The sequence below is a fragment of the Oncorhynchus kisutch genome, linkage group LG14, assembly GCF_002021735.2.
Source record: "Oncorhynchus kisutch isolate 150728-3 linkage group LG14, Okis_V2, whole genome shotgun sequence".
NCBI lineage: Eukaryota > Metazoa > Chordata > Actinopteri > Salmoniformes > Salmonidae > Oncorhynchus > Oncorhynchus kisutch.
The window spans coordinates 10,379,654-10,394,448 of NC_034187.2; positions in this window are offsets into that span (position 1 = coordinate 10,379,654).

The window sequence follows — 14,795 nt, forward strand, 5'->3', positions numbered from 1 at the left end:
TCTTCCATACAGTATGTTTAGGGAGTCTCCCTCATGCCTTTTGGCGAACACCAAACGTGTTTGCTTATTTTTTTCTTTAACAATGTTTTTTTTCTGGCCACTCTTCCGTAAAGCCCAGCTCTGTGGAGTGTACGGCTTAATGGGATCCTATGGACAGATACTCCAATCTCCGCTGTGGAGCTTTGCAGCTCCTTCAGGGTTATCTTTGGTCTCTTTGTTGCCTCTCTGATTAATGCCCTCCTTGCCTGCTCCGTGAGTTTTGGTGGGCGGCCCTCTCTTGGCAGGTTTGTTGTGGTGCCATATTCTTTCCATTTTTTAATAATGGATTTAATGGTGCTCCGTGGGATGTTCAAAGTTTTGGATTTTTTTTTATAACCCAACACTGATGTGTACTTCTCCACAGCTTTGTCCCAGAGCTCCTTGGTCTTCATGGTGCCGCTTGCTTGGTGGTGCACCTTGTTTAGTGGTGTTGCAGACACTATGGCCTTTCAGAACAGGTGTATATATACTGAGATCATGTGACACTTAGGTTGCCCACAGGTGGACTTTATTTAACTAATTATGTGACTGAAGGTAATTGGATGCACCAGATATTATTTAGGGGCTTCATATCAAAGGGGTGAACACATATGCAAGCACCACTTTTCTGTATTTATGTATTACAAATAAAATAAAATAAAATTAAAAATTAACTTCACCAATTTGGACTATTTTGTGTATGTCCTTTAAATTAAATCAAAATTAAAACCCATTTAAAATACAGGTTGTAATGAAAAATAGGAAAAACGCCAAGAGGGATGAATACTTTTGCAAGGCACTGTAATATGGGTATGAGTGTGAAGGGCTACCCAACAACAGGAGCTGTTATTACTAGAGAATAATCCTACTGTACAGTATATCTAAGTCTTTACTCAGCCTACTGTAACCTACTGTAGGCCTAACTCTTTACCCAGCTAACAGTACTATAGGCCTGCCATGCAGTATATCCATAATTCACAGTATTTGAATAGTTAATTTGACCTTTATTTCAACAGGGAATCCCAATGAGACCAAGGTCTCTTATACAAGGCAGCCCCGCAATTTACAATTTACACATTTTATAGAATACAAGCAACAGTTAAAATACACAACAATGGAAAATACAATCATAGATAGCATCTACATCGCTCAGCTACCAGGTCTTCAATCAATATCCTGAACTGCCCGAGCGGCACCAGAACATCATCTGCAGATTGTTCCAGCTGTGGGGCGCTGCTCAAAGCCAATCTACTCAATTCAGTGAAGCCCTGAGGAACCTCAAGAGTTAACCAACCCTGCGAACATGTTTTGTAAATCATGTCTTCATACTTCAACAATGAAGTGAGAGATGTTGGTAGCTTGTGCAGTAGAGCTTTGTAAACAAACAGGGAGTAATGAAGTGGCATACGGGACTTTAATGAGGACCAGACAACCTTTTGATACAGGATGCAGTGATGTGTATTACAACTGTCATCCATGATAAACTATGGTAAACGGCATCCGAAGGTTTAAGAGTAGTGGCTGCTGCGTTCAGATAAATGGTGTCACCACAGTCAAGAACTGGCAGGGAAGTTGACTGTACAATCTACTTCCTGCTATTTAGGGAGAGGAAAGATACATTTCCATTTCCATACATTCCCACTTTAAATCTTAGCTTTTTAACTTGCTCATCCGTATGTTTTTTAAACATAATGTCTTTGTCAATCTAAATGCCCAAATATTTGTAGGCAGGAACCTGATCAATGGGAGAACCATCCAATTAATAAATATGTAGTCCATCTGGAATATTCTTGCCAGAACTAGAGAACAACATGTGAGTGCGCTGAGAGTCGGGAAGCAAGTTCAGGGAGTGAGTGTTTTAATAAATAAAATAAACACAAAACACAAACGCACAGACATGAAAACAGAGTCAATAACACCTGAGGAAAGAACGAAAGGGGAGTGACGGATATAGGGAAGATAATCAAGGAGGTGATGGAGTCCAGGTGAGTGTCATGAGGCGCAGGTGCTAAGCGGGGCTTGGTCTAACTCTGAGTCAATACCTTAACTCAGCCTTGAAATGTGAAGAGAGAGTCCAGGCTCCTAGATAGTTTGGGTGGAATCCATCGCCTATGTAGAGCACCTTTTTGTTTCCAAAAAGTGTCAAAATTGTCAATAGAAGTTATGCCAACAGAGTGGCAGTAGTCTTCAGCCAGATATGAAGTGCTAAGAGCCTGCTGAACCTTTCACAGCCACGACCCAGTGACAGCACAGGGCCAGAGATATTCGGCTGCTTTTCAGAGCCTTTCAGGGTGTTGATCAGCTCTATAAAATCCTGTTTCATCATCTCTGATTGACCCTTTTTGATGTAATGTAATCCCACATGCACTACGACAGCAGCAGCCCTGGGCTGTAGGACAGATGGAAGAAATCCTGTGATATCCTTCATCGTAGCCTCTGGGTGGCACAGGGTTTTTGCTCCACGGAACGTATGGCGGATGGTTGGAAATGGGGGGCGAGGAACGTATGGCGGATGGTTGGAAATGGCTGAAAGTTCTGATGATATGGAGCGGGAGGATGAGGGTCAAGGATCTGAATGGTCAGCAGTGGAAAGACACAGGAAGAAGAGAGATCATGATACAGAAAGATACAGAAAGAAGAGAGATCATGATACACAGGAAGAAGAGAGATCATGATACAGAAAGATACAGAAAGAAGAGAGATCATGATACAGAGAGACACAGGAAGAAGATAGATCATGATACACAGGAAGAAGAGAGATCATGATACAGAAAGATACAGAAAGAAGAGAGATCATGATACACAGGAAGAAGAGAGATCATGATACAGAAAGAAGAGAGATCATGATACAGAGAGACACAGGAAGAAGAGAGATCATGATACAGAAAGATACAGAAAGAAGAGAGATCATGATACAGAAAGATACAGAAAGAAGAGATCATGATACAGAGAGACACAGGAAGAAGAGAGATCATGATACACAGAAAGAAGAGAGATCATGATACAGAAAGATACAGAAAGAAGAGAGATCATGATACAGAGAGACACAGGAAGAAGAGAGATCATGATACAGAGAGACACAGGAAGAAGAGAGATCATGATACAGAGAGACACAGGAAGAAGAGAGATCATGATACACAGGAAGAAGAGAGATCATGATACAGAAAGATACAGAAAGAAGAGAGATCATGATACAGAAAGATACAGAAAGAAGAGAGATCATGATACAGAAAGACACAGGAAGAAGAGAAACCATGACACAGAAAGCAGTGGAGAGTATGTAGTTTCCAGTAGAACTGGGATTAATCTTATAAATGCCAGGATGTATTATTGACTACTGTTCTGTGTTCTCGGATGTCCCTGTATGGGATGCTGCTCTATGTTCTAATGTTCTCAGACGCCACTGTACGTAATGTTCTCTCGGCGTTCTCTCAACAACAGCAGTCCATGCTTTGGTTTAGTTTTCCTGGTTCTGTTTCCAAATGCTAACATTTTAGCAATTTGTGGCACAAATCCCATTCAAGTCATGGGCCTGATATTAGCATTTTAATGTGCATCATGACCAAATGATCCAGAACTATTAAAAATGTATTTAAGAAGCTAAAAAAGTAATTTATAGATGATTTGAATGTGATGTGTGAAAAACGCTGATATTGGTTCCATGACTTGAATGGGATTTGTGCCACAAATGCTAACAATCAATAAATCAATCAATCAATCAAATGTATTTCATAAAGAAATCCCCTTTTACATCAACAGTTGTCACAAAGTGCTTATTTACTATTTAAGAACTAATTCTTATTTACAATGACGGCCTACCCCAGCCAAACCCGGACAATGCTGGGCCAATTGTGCGCCGCCCTATGGGACTCCCAATCACAGACGGTTGTGATACAGCCTGGAATCGAACCAGGGTCTGCAGTGACGCCTGAGATGCAGTGCTGCGACTCTTGGGAGCCTTATATAGATACTCAGACTAAAATCCCCAAAAGCATGCATTGGAGATTTAGATGCACAGTAGCTAGGAAAAACTCCCAAGAAAGACAGGAACCTAAGACGAAACCTAGAGCGGAACCAGGCTCAGAGGGGTGGCCAGTCCTCTTATCTGTGCCAGGAGATAAGAGTACATGGCCATTAAATACAGCCAGCTCGTTCTTGCTGAAACAGTTAGCCTGTGTAAACTAAAGCAAAGCATGGGTTTCTGTCATACCTTATCCATAGACTGCCTGCAGGGTAAAGAAACCAATACGTAATTTTGTAAATTGTAGAGTGAACTATCCACTGCATAATTTGAGCCGGATGCTGCCGGAACCGGATCCAGCACCTCTCGGTTTTGGACTGTTTTGTTCCGGAATCTATTTGGCCGGATCTGATAACTCTCATGTCATGAAAAATTATTTTAAATCTTTTCGATGTAAAAGTTCAAATAAAATAATAATTCAAAGTTCATTCGAGTTGCCTCCTCGTTAATTATCCTGCCCCCACAAAAAAAAATATGTGGAAAAGTTTATTTTCAGCCCGGGGTTAGGGTTAATATTCTAAAGGTTTATTCGGGTTGGGCGGCCAGGGTTTATGGTTTGCGCAACATTGTAACCTGTGTGAGACATGCGCCTGTATCTCTCACATAGCTAGAATGAGATTACTTTTCTATCTCTCTTCCTCTTTCCTCTGATAGACATGAGCCTGCAACTCTCATCTCTCCAGCGTTGACCTTCATAATTTATTTTCTTATAGAATCATTGGCGCGAAGGGTTCTGAAGGAACTGAAGCTTCCCTGATACATTGAAATAAATGTGCCTACAGTGGGGAACGCGCGGCTAATCTGTCAGTGAACAAACGCCACGTAGACAAAACTGGCCTTTTGCAATATTTCAAATACAATCGCGGGAAAACACAGATTGGATAAGACTCTATGCTGTAGGCTACCAACATATTTCATCAACTTCCAAATATTGTTTTAAAGTAAAACGAGAGAGAGGTGGGTTTTTGGCACGAGCGCATCGGCCATCACCATCCAGCGAGCTGCGCTTCATTTCATGAATCTCATCGCATTTCCGTAGTGACAAAGAGCACGTACAGAAGTTGCACACACTGGGTAAAATTTGAGTAGCCTATGGTCTGGGAAAAGTGTGGCCTTTTATAAACGCATTTCATGCAATTCTACTTAATTTTACATGACTGGAGACTTTGGCGGAATCTTTTTTAATACCGCACAAATGATCGAAATGGCAGGCTACTTTGACACTGACAAACTGAGAATTAGAGATCAATAAAAAATGACCTTGTCTTGAATCCATCAATAGTCTAGGTGTGTGGAGACACTGTAGGCTACAATATGAGGAGGACATGATAGTCCTAAAAATGCTTTCCATCTTCACTGACTCAACCAATGAAGCACAGCTCGCTGGTTGGTGATGGCCGATGCGCTCGTGCCAAAAACCCATCTCTCTCTCTCTCTCGTTTTACTTTAAAACAATATTTGGAAGTTGATCAAATATGTTGGTAGCCTACAGCATAGAGTCTTATCCAACCTGTGTTTTCCCGCGATTGTATTTGAAATATTGCAAAAGGCCAGTTTTGTCTACATTTGTTTTCTTTGTGTGTTTAAAAAATATATATACATATTGTCTTTTTTTAATTTTTATTAACAACAAATCAATACATAAAGCACATGAGGGAACACAAGCATACATAGATTACAAACAATGGACAATCGCACTAGGGGCGGGGCTGGGGGCGGAGCTAGGGGGTACAATATCACATTACAATTACACAAGGACCTTAAGGGACATGCATATACTTACAGTTCTAACAGCTTTTTTGTTAGTAGAGCATTTAACCGTCTTAAAATACAGTTCAATTTCTTTTTGTAGGGAACAAAAATGTGGTTTTCTGTTTGTAAATTTACATTTGTGTATATGAAATTTGGCCAAAAGAATAATGAAATTAATTACATAAAAATGATTCCGCTTATTTCTATTGTATGTAAAGAATCCAAACAGTACATCTCTCCACAATAGTGTAAAATCTTCATAAATGTGTTCAATTATAAACCTACTGATGTCTTGCCACAGTTTTCTTACATGCATACAATGCCAAAGCCAGTTTTGTCTACATGCTGTTTGTTCCCTGGCAGATTTGCCGCGCGTTCCCGACTGCAGGCAATTTCTTGCTATTGGGTAACACTCCACAATAAATGATTGATCCTCTGTGGTTAAATTGTAGGCCTTCTCGTGGTGTAGTAGGCTATTCTGAATGAAATCCTTTCTCTGAACAGACAAAAATTCTATAACTTCGGCAAATGTATTTCAATTTAAAGGAAATACATTATACTCATGTCTATCAGAGATCATAGAAAAGTCATCTCATTCTAGTTGTGAGATATACAGTCCAATCCGTATCACACATACTGTAGGTTACAATGTTGCGCAAACCATAAATATACTTTTTCCACATTACGCTTTTTTTTCGGGGCAGGATAATTAACGAAGAGGCAACTCGAATGAACTTTGATCGCTTTTATCCGAATTTTTCCAACTGAGATTCCCGGATCCTGTTCAAATTAAGCACTATAGTGTGTGTGTGTGTGTGTGTGTGTGTGTGTAATTGGACTATAAGGGCACAGGGCGAGACCCAGATAGAGATGGTTGGAGTCTGATATTTATTATAATCCAAGGGACAGGCAAAATATCATAAACAAGGTCAGAGTGCAGGAGGTACAGTGGCAGGCAGGCACTACGGTCAGGCAGGCAGGATCAGAGTAAAGGCAGGCAAGGGTCAAAACCAGGAGGACTAGCAAAAGCGAGCTAAGACAAAGCAGGCGCACGGAAAACCACGCTGGTTGACTTCACAAAACAAGACAAACTAGCAACAGACAAACAGAGAACACCGGAATAAATACCCAGGGACTAATGGGGAAAACGGGTGACACCTGGAGGTGGGTGGAAACAATCACAAAGGCAGGTGAAACATATCAGGACGTGACAAGGACGTCATCAGCTCTACCCCCAGGCCATCAGTATGTCCTGCATATACAGGAGTTGTACCTAATGCGGCCATATAACCAACAGTCTTCTCCAGAATCATGTTACTGTATCTACATTAGGGTTGGGTTTCATATAAAGGCTGTTCACTACCGAGTCTCTGTCAAAAGGCCAAGGTCCGACCTTTAAAAGCATCCCCTGGGGAAGATGCCGATGAACCATGAATTTCAATTTAGGTCAAGCTGTATTTATAGTGTATTTACAGTAAATGACAGTCACAAGTCAAAACAAAGCTACCAGTGTCGTAGCAGCAGCATGCTGTAGGTGACCACCAGTAAGAGCACTCCATAGAGATACATAGAGGACTCATCTTTATATTTGTGCCATTTTAGAGTCTGTGACAGCATGGACAGTGCCATAGAGCGCCACAGTGTAGGTGTCACAATACCCATAAAACCTAGCGGTCAAACAGGGAAATGGTTCCAATCGTTTTTTCCACCATAAATTTCTCCCATAGGGGATTTTAGAAACACTTAAAATAAGGTATGTGTTGACCGCATTAAAATAGTGGAAGCCCTCAATGGCGCTGCCAATGCTAATACGGCCTGTTGGCCACTAGAGGCCTCTATCGTTCTCTATGGAGAACTCAGACTGGAGCTTCCTTCCTGTGAGAGAGGAAATTATGTCTTGTTTTAAATGACCATTCTGTTTGGCTCAACTGAAGGACGTAATTAGAGAGAGAGATAGAAAGATGGAGGGACAGAGACACTCAAGACAGAATGTGTGTCAGGGGAGTTGTTGAGAAATCCCATTTTAATCTGGTAAACACATCCCTGCTCTCCAAGTACCACAACATCTCCCGGGATCCCTGGTTCCCCCTCTCCTCCCTCTCTCCCTCGTTCACCAGTCTCACCTTCCTGCCGTGGCTTGGCCCAGGCGTTATCCCCGGCGAAGGTTGCTTAGACAGCGTTGCCGGGGAGAAAATAGAGCAGCTCATGCATACACCAACACCCCACACACATCAGTCATAACGAAAGAACATAGACACACACACTTGTGTCAGCGGCTGTCAAAACACACAATTCCCACCACTCAAACACCCATCTCAGTGCCAGTCAAAACATTGCTTGACCAAGCTAGCGCATCATATCCTGTGCCAGCGCATCTCCCAGGTCCAGTTGTTATTGGCTCAGCTTTTACTGCTGACTTCCACAGACAGGATCAGCAACATGGACAGCGCTGCGTGGCTCTCCGGGACTGCATCCGCTCGCTTTGGGAGAGAGAAAGTGTTCTGTACATCGGCTCTCGGTGTGTGTACGTGTGTGATTTTAAAATAATGGGTTCAAGGACATACATCTGGTGTATCAAAAAATATAGATATTTACGCAATGATGCCATTTTTTTCATTCACTAAAAGGTGGATATTTGACATATAAAACAACAGTAGGCCAATAAATGATAATAAGGACAATTGACATTATAGATTGTTGTTCTTATACATATTCTTACCCATTCTTGTGCATTTTGCTGCATGTGTTAATACATACGATTGGAGGTGTACCTGTGGATATATTTCAAGGCCTACCTTCAAACTCAGTGCCTCTGCTTGACATCATGGGAAAATCAAAAGAAATTAGCCAAGACCTCAGAAAAGAAAATGTAGACCTCCACAAGTCTGGTTCATCCTTGGGAGCAATTTCCAAACTCCTGAAGGAACCACGTTCATCTGTACAAACAATACTACGCAATTACTCAGTCATACCGCTCAGGAAGGAGACGCATTCTGTCTCCTAGAGATGAACGTACTTTTGTGCGAAAAATGCAAATCAATCCCAGAACAACAGCAATGGACCTTGTGAAGATGCTGTACAGGTACAAAAGTATCTATATCCACAGTAAAACAAGTTATACGTCGACATAACCTGAAAGGGCGCTCAGCGGGGAAGAAGCCACTGCTCCAAAACCTCCATAAAAAAGCCATATGATCGTACTTTTTGGAGAAATGTCCTCTTGTCTGATGAAGCAAAAATAGAACTGTTTGGCCAAAATGTTTGGCCATCGTTATGTTTGGAGGAAAAAGGGGGATGCTTGCAAGCCGAAGAACACCATCCTAACCGTGAAGCACGGGGGTGGCAGCATCGTGTTGTGGGGGTGCTTTGCTGCAGGAGGGACTGGTGCACTTCACAAAATAGATGACATCATGAGGACGGAAAATTATGTGGATATATTGAAGCAACATCTCAAGACATCAGTCAGGAAGTTAAAGCTTGGTCTCAAATGGGTCTTCCAAAAATGGACAATGACTCCAAGTAAACTTCCAAAGATGTGGCAAAATGGCTTAAGGACAACAAAGTCAAGGTATTGGAGTGGCCACACAAAGCCCTGACCTCAATCCTATAGAAAATGTGTGGGCAGAACTGAAAAAAGCGTGTGCGAGCAAGGAGGCCTACAAACCTGACTCAGTTACACCAGCTCTGTCAAGAGGACTGGGCCAAAAGTCGCCCAACTTATTGTGGGAAGCTTGTGGAAGGCTACCCAAAACATTAAACCCAAGTTAAACAATTTAAAGGCAATGCTACCAAATACTAATTGAGTGTTTGTAAACTTCTTACCCACTGGGAATGTGATGAAAAAAATAAAAGCTGAAATAAATCATTCTCTCTACTATTATACATTTCACATTCTTCAAATAAAGTGGTGGTCCTAACGGACCTAAAACAGGGAATTTTTTACTGGGATTAAATGTCAGGAATGGTGAAAAACTGAGATTAAATGTATTTGGCAAAGTTGTATGTGAACTTCCGACTTCAACTGTACTTTCATATACACACTACCGTTCAAAAGTTTGGAGTCACTTTGAAATGTCCTTGTTTTTTAAAGAAAAAGCACTTTTTTGTCCATTAAAATAACATAAAATGTATCAGATATACAGCGTAGACATTGTTAATGTTGTAAATGACTATTGTAGCTGGAAACAACAGATATTTTATGGAATATCTACATAGGCGTACAGAGGCCCATTATCAGCAACCATCACTCCTGTGTTCCAATGACAAGTTGCGTTAGCTAATCCAAGTTTATAATTTTAAAAGGCTAATTGCTCATTAGAAAACCCTTCTGCAATCATGTTAGCACAGCTGAAAACTGGCATTCTTTAGACTAGTTGAGTATCTGGAGCATCAACAATTGTGGGTCCGATTACAGGGGTACTATTGCATGACGCTCCCAGTTGAGGACTTGTGAGGCGTCTGTTTTTAAGCCTAGACTGATAAGACAGGATCTAGGTCAATGGAGAACCCTACAACTTCAGTTATACTGACAGCCTTTCTATTGTGGCATATAGTCAAACAGTCATCAATCAATAAATGAATCTAATTCTGCTCATATAGCAGTAGTTCTGTTTACAAAAAGCTAGACTCGGGAGGCAATAGGACCAAAACTTCAATAAACCCTCTGAATAAAGCTTTTCTTTATACATGTAAAGACACTCCAGGTTGAATAGAGAAGCAGGTTTACAGTAGAACAAATCCATTTACTGTCTAATCCAATGGATAGAGAGAACAACAGAACAACACAGTAGACAGAGAGAACAACAACAGAGGGGGATATAATATGGATATTAATCTAGCCCACTAGCCCGAGGCTAGTACTGTTCAGACCGGGGTAGTAGGATCTAGCCCACTAGCCCGAGGCTAGTACTGTTCAGACCGGGGTAGTAGGATCTAGCCCACTAGCCCGAGGCTAGTACTGTTCAGACCGGGGTAGTAGGATCTAGCCCACTAGCCCAAGGCTAGAACTGTTCAGACCGGGGTAGTAGGATCTAGCCCACTAGCCCAAGGCTAGAACTGTTCAGACCGGGGTAGTAGGATCTAGCCCACTAGCCCAAGGCTAGAACTGTTCAGACCGGGGTAGTAGGATCTAGCCCTCTAGCCCAAGGCTAGAACTGTTCAGACCGGGGTAGTAGGATCTAGCCCACTAGCTCAAGGCTAGAACTGTTCAGACCGGGTAGTAGGATCTAGCCCACTAGCTCAAGGCTATAACTGTTCAGACCGGGGTAGTAGGATCTAGCCCACTAGCCCAAGGCTAGAACTGTTCAGACCGGGGTAGTAGGATCTAGCCCACTAGCCCAAGGCTAGAACTGTTCAGACCGGGGTAGTAGGATCTAGCCCACTAGCTCAAGGCTAAAACTGTTCAGACCGGGGTAGTAGGATCTAGCCCACTAGCCCGAGGCTAGAACTGTTCAGACCGGGGTAATAGGATCTAGCCCACTAGCCCAAGGCTAAAACTGTTCAGACCGGGGTAGTAGGATCTAGCCCACTAGCCCAAGGCTAGAACTGTTCAGACCGGTGTAGTAGGATCTATCCCACTAGCCCGAGGCTAGAACTGATCAGACCGGGGTAATAGGATCTAGCCCACTAGCCCGAGGCTCGGGGCACCGGGCACATAACCACTGGAAGTAGCTTGGGGGTGAGGGTGCTGCAATCTTTATTGATGAAATAATGCAGTGCAGTTGCCCTCGCTTCACAAGTAAGCATATGTAGTGCTGAGAGAGCAAGAGGGCCCTCGCTTGTTTCCATTTGAGAATACAAGGAACATTTATTTAGATCAATACTAAATCAATTATATTTCATCCCCACATGAATTCCATGAAAATGACAATTACAAACCAAATAAATATGTAGACTAACATTAAATCTATGCAAATAAATTACATGAATTGATAGTTCACCCCTGTTAATATTTTATTCTGTAATAGGGTATATTCTAATCATGTGCTCAAGCTTATCAAAGCTGTCCTTTTAGATTCACAAAGGGCGGTCCAATCCCTTAAAACAACCCTCATCAAGACCTGTTGTCTTTACACCCAGTAGTCCTACTCATTAAGACCTGTTGTCTTTACACCCAGTAGTCCTACTCATTAAGACCTGTTGTCTTTACACCCAGTAGTCCTACTCATTAAGACCTGTTGTCTTTACACCTAATAGTCCTACTCATTAAGACCTGTTGTCTTTACACCCAGTAGTCCTACTCATCAAGACCTGTTGTCTTTACACCCAGTAGTCCTACTCATTAAGACCTGTTGTCTTTACACCCAGTAGTCCTACTCATTAAGACCTGTTGTCTTTACACCTAGTAGTCCTACTCATTAAGACCTGTTGTTTTTACACCCAGTAGTCCTACTGATTAAGACCTGTTGTACACCTAGTAGTCCTACTCATTAAGACCTGTTGTCTTTACACCTAATAGTCCTACTCATTAAGACCTGTTGTCTTTACACCCAGTAGTCCTACTCATTAAGACCTGTTGTCTTTACACCCAGTAGTCCTACTCATTAAGGCCTATTGTCTTTACACCTAGTAGTCCCACTCATTAAGACCTGTTGTCTTTACACCTAGTAGAAGCCTACTCATTAAGACCTGTTGTCTTTACACCTAGTAGTCCTACTCATCACCTATCATTACAAATAGAAGATTATCACTTCCCACAATGGTGCTCGTTTAGTAAAGTTAGATCAAAGCTGAATCAATATCTCACATGATCGCATAACAATGAATTAGTATTTTCCATTACAGAACTGAACATAAACACATAGCAGTGTAGGCTTATAAAGTTACAGGTAGACCAAAAATACCTCCTAATTTCAAATAAGATTTTAGTCTGTTTAGCTGAAAATGAATAGTAAAACACAATTTATCATGCGCCAAAACTCCAAGCAGGATATATGCTTTGATTGAAACAAAATACAAGAAAGGCTAATAGTTTGTTAACATCCTCTGCTCTAATTCTCCCACGAAACAGTAATTCAAGAAAATCCAAATCCATTGATTATAACCATGAAACTGATTTAGATCAATCAAATGATTGCCATGCAGATGTAGTTTCACCGGTAAAACTTGAAAAATTATCATTCATGATTGACAGTGATGATGGCCTAATTTGGTGTTTGAGTGTATTAAAAATAGAACATTTTCTTGAGACAATATGTGTGGGCACAGGCAGACGTTGCTATTGGAGGATGCATTTCATGCATATTTTATAACAGGGATCTCAAATAACCCCATTCATTTTATAAACCAGCTAGCCTGAGGCTAGTACTGTTCAGACCAGGCTAGTACTGTTCATGCGAGGCTAGTACTGTTCATGCGAGGCTAGTACTGTTCATGCGAGGCTAGTACTGTTCATGTGAGGCTAGTACTGTTCATGTGAGGCTAGTACTGTTCATGCGAGGCTAGTACTGTTCACGTGAGGCTAGTACTGTTCATGTGAGGCTAGTACTGTTCATGTGAGGCTAGTACTGTTCATGTGAGACTAGTACTGTTCATGTGAGGCTAGTACTGTTCATGCGAGGCTAGTACTGTTCATGCGAGGCTAGTACTGTTCATGCGAGGCTAGTACTGTTCATGTGAGGCTAGTACTGTTCATGTGAGGCTAGTACTGTTCATGTGAGGCTTGTACTGTTCATGTGAGGCTAGTACTGTTCATGTGAGGCTACTACTGTTCATGTGAGGCTAGTACTGTTCATGTAAGGCTAGTACTGTTCATGTGAGGCTAGTACTGTTCATGCGAGGCTAGTACTGTTCATGTGAAGCTAGTACTGTTCATGTGAGGCTAGTACTGTTCATGTGAGGCTAGTACTGTTCATGCGAGGCTAGTACTGTTCATATGAGGCTAGTACTGAAAATGTGTCCACCTATCCGCTGCTGCACAGCTATTTTCAACTCAACTCAAATCAAATTGTATTTGTCACATACACATGGTTAGCAGATGTTAATGCTAGTGTAGCGAAATGCTTGTGCTTCTAGTTCCGACAATGCAGTAATAACCAACGAGTAATCTAACCTAACAATTTCACAACAACTACCTTGTAAACACAAGTGTAAAGGGATGAAGAATATGTACATACAAATATATGAATGAGTGATGTGTAACGGGCATCATATGATATACAAACACATAGAATGCCCACCCAAATCACACCCTGACCAACCCAAAAAAAAGCTCTCTACGGTCAGGGTGTGACATGATGGTACAAAACTGCATAGGCAAGATGTAGTATAGACATATGAGACGAGTAATGTAGGGTATGTAAACATATAAAAGTGGCATTGTTTAAGGTGGCTAGTGATACATGTATTACATCAAGATGGCAAGATGCAGTAGATGGTATCGAGTACAGTATATACACATGAGATGAGTGATGTAGGGTATGTAAACATTATATGAAGTGGCATTGTTTAAAGTGGCTAGTGATACATTTTTCATCCATTTTTACATTATTAAAGTGGCTGGAGTTGAGTCAGTGTGTTGGCAGCAGCCACTCAATGTTATGGGTGGCTGTTTAACAGTCTGATGGAAGCTGTTTTTCAATCTCTCGGTCCCTGCTTTGATGCACCTGTACTGACCTCGCCTTCTGGATGATAGCGGGGTGAACAGGCAGTGGCTCGGGTGGTTGTTGTCTTTGATGATCTTTTTGGCCTTCCTGTGACATCGGGTGGTGTAGGTGTCCTGGAGGGCAGGTAGTTTGCCCCTGGTGATGCGTTGTGCAGACCTCTTTGGCCCCAGTGTTGAGGATCAGCAGAGTTGAGATGTTGTTACCTACCCTCACCACCTGTTGGGGCGGCCGGTCAGGAAGTCCAGTACCCAGTTGCACAGGGCGGGGTCACATAGGTATTCCTCTTGTCCAGATGGGTTAGGGCAGTGTGCAGTGTGGTTGCGATTGCATCGTCTGTGGACCTATTGGGGCGGTAAGCAAATTGGAGTGGGTCTAGGGTGTCAGGTAGGGTGGAGGTGATA